A 3,182-nucleotide genomic window follows, 5' to 3' on the forward strand; every position below is an offset into this window, starting at 1 on the left:
CCACGGGGGAGCCGGCTCCTGGCAGGGCCTGTGGGCCTGTGGAGAGAGGAGCCCCGGCTGGAGCAGGTTTACTGGCAGGACTTGTGACCCCAAGGGGGACCCATGTTGGAGCAGCCTGTTCCTGAAGGACGGCACCCGTGGAGGGACCCAGGCTGGAGCAGTGCGTGAAGAACTGCAGCCCGTGGGAAGGACTCATGTTGGAAAGTTGATGGAGGACTGTCTCCCATGGGAGGAGCCCCAATGGAGGAGCAGGGGCAGAGTGTGAGGAGTCCTCCCCCTGAGGAGGAAGGAGCAGCAGAGACGTGTGATGAACTGACCACAGCCCCCATTCCCCGTCCCCCTGCACTCCTCGGAGGGAGGAGGTAGAGAAATTGGGAGTGAAGTTGAGCCCAGGAAGAAAGGAGGGGTAAGGGGAAGTTGTTTTAAGATTTAGTTTTTATTTCTCATTTGATTTGACTGGTAATAAATTGAACTAATTTTCCTCAAGTTGAGTCTGTTTTTGCCCATGATGGTAATTGGTGAATTATCTCTCCCTGTCCTTATCTCAACCCACGAGCCTTTCATGATATTTTCTCTTCCCTGTCCAGCTGAGGAGGGGAGTGACAGCGGCTTTGGTGGGCACCTGGCATCCAGCCAGTGTCAACCTGCTACAGTTTGCCAAGGTGAATAGAGCCAAGTTTTGTAGTCTTTACCACAAGCAGACCAAAGGGTCTTAGATTTCACAGCCCCAACTGAATGAGGAAGGAAATCAAGTTCAGGGAACGTGTTTTCTGGTTTTCATTAGGCAGGTCATTAAGGCCAGCCTGCATAGTTGCTGACAACAGTATCTGCTAAATGAAGAATAAAACTGGCTCCAAACAGCCTGTAATACACTACAGACACAGACACCAGAAGTTGTGAAAACCATACTGTGCCACCTTAGGAAGTAGCAGAAAAGATCAAAGACACTGTCAATGACCAATGTCTAGGTTGCACAATAAATGGAGGCTGTTACACAACAGATGTCCAGAAGGGATGGAGAGATGTCACCTAGGGAGTGAGGCTAAAACACTCCCTCCCCAGCCCACAGAAACTCTAACCAACACTCAACCATTTCAGCTCTCACCGAAAGCCACAGAAAATTTTCCATACCATTACAGAGACCACGCAATTTGCCATCTTTAAATGCAGTCAACCTCTAGTTCTTCAGATAGTAATCACGACCATTCAATAGTGAACTTCTCCATCCAAAAGAAGAAAAATTCCCTTTTTCTCCAACAAGCAAGCAGAAGAAACTCCACAGCTCAACACCAGGTCAACCCAGCATGACAAAAACATGCAACAGAGAGCAACAGCTAAGCTGCTGTAATGGCTACCTACCACTGAAGGGCAGGGCTCCGTTCCCATATGCCTCCTCTGTGCACTCCCACCCACATGTTCCCACCACCTGCTCTGCATAGGCCTGTCTCTGCACTCCAGCCTCGAGGGACTTCAGGGACTACCCTGATACAAAATGAATCCCACCAAAAGCAGGGTGCAACTTCCTGCAGATCAAGCTGCCGTGCTGGCCCTCTGGCAAGATCATCAAGGCTACCAGTTTAAGAACAAGGAGCAAGGAAAAAAATGTGCACTTTGAGGAGGAAAGGAAAAGGAGGAGGAAGTGTGGAATATCTCCTTTTGGCAACAGCTTTCTGTTATGTAAGTTCAAAAGACATTAACACCTAGCTCAGTCCTGCAGACATTAATATAAGGCACCCAAAGCCCAAACAATGAGATTTTATTTCAAATTTCAGGACCACCTCCCACCCTATCACACAATCCATTCCACTCATTTACCAGTTCCAATATTCAATATTCCAATATTTACCATATCCAATATCAGAAAGGCTGCTGTGGCCTGGATCACCCTCCCAGCTTCCATCACCCCAAAGCTCAGGGAACCTGAATATACCATTCCTTGCAATTCTGATCTCTTTTAACAATTCTCTACCTGAATAACACACTTATTTCCGTGAATGCTTAGACTGGTTTTTCTATCTTCAATATTCCAATTATTGCTACGTCCACGAAGCTTTCCCAAGTAGGATAGCAGTAGAAACACAGTTAAAGGGCTTAGCTTCCATCCCAGCTTGCCAAATGACAACTGGGTCAGAGTGCTGCCTGTACCTCCACCTACTCCAGACACAGCTGTGCCAGCTGGAAACATCACTGCTCTTTGTCACTTTCACCTGCCAAAAGGCACAGAAGATAGGTCACTGAAATGACCATCGCTTAAATAATTTAAGCTTCTCGTGATCAATAATCATTACAGAACAGCCAGACATGATTTTAAAAGCCAACTGTAGAAGATGTCAACGTTCAGTCAGAAACATCTGGGAGGCAGTAACTGTTTCTGCTGGTACAGCTGCAGATACAACAGCTAAACAGATGCATGATGGTAGCTACTGCTGCTAGGAAACCATAGGCAGATACTTCATCTTAATGTAGGACCTCTCCACTCCTGTGGCAGAGTGAGCTCTAGAGGAAGGACTTACAGAAACTAACAATGAAGACATCTGTCTTCATCACTCCCCTTCTAAAATCACCTGTCTGTTAAATCAAAGATGTTGCTTGCAAAAATGCACCTAGACATGCTTTGTCAAAAGTCTGAAAATCTTTTGTGAAAAGGCAGCATTCATTTCTCAGTGCTGCTACTCTCCTAACATTACTCAAAGATTTAAGTGAGTATAGTAATACTGACATGCTTATTTCCTTCGACAGAGTGGGTCAGGGATGTATCACTTCATAAAGGATTTAAAAGGGAAAGAAAAAGGAGGTGCTTAGTATTACAGCACAGAAGCAACTTCCAACAAATAACAGCTCTATAACCCTAACAGTAATATGTTTTGCTATTAATTTCTGTCTAAGGAGAAATGTCTTTAATTTTCCACAGAAAACTGAAGTATAAAATACTGAAAACACATTCCATCACCTCGGCAAATACTGATCACTGCAACAACCCAATGGTTATGCTTTTATGAAGAAATACCTGATCGTACTTCACCAGGAAAACCTGCTGATTTCACAGTCTGTTTATAGAGTTTGAATACAGTGAACTCAGTGATATTGTTACACCTTGGTGGGTTTTTTTTTATTTTTAGGTTGCATTTTCAAAGAAAATAAAGCAAAAAATGTCAAACAAAAAATAAAGGTAGAGGTCTAAA

Source organism: Phaethon lepturus, unplaced genomic scaffold (genome assembly GCF_000687285.1).
Source record: "Phaethon lepturus isolate BGI_N335 unplaced genomic scaffold, ASM68728v1 scaffold6823, whole genome shotgun sequence".
NCBI lineage: Eukaryota > Metazoa > Chordata > Aves > Phaethontiformes > Phaethontidae > Phaethon > Phaethon lepturus.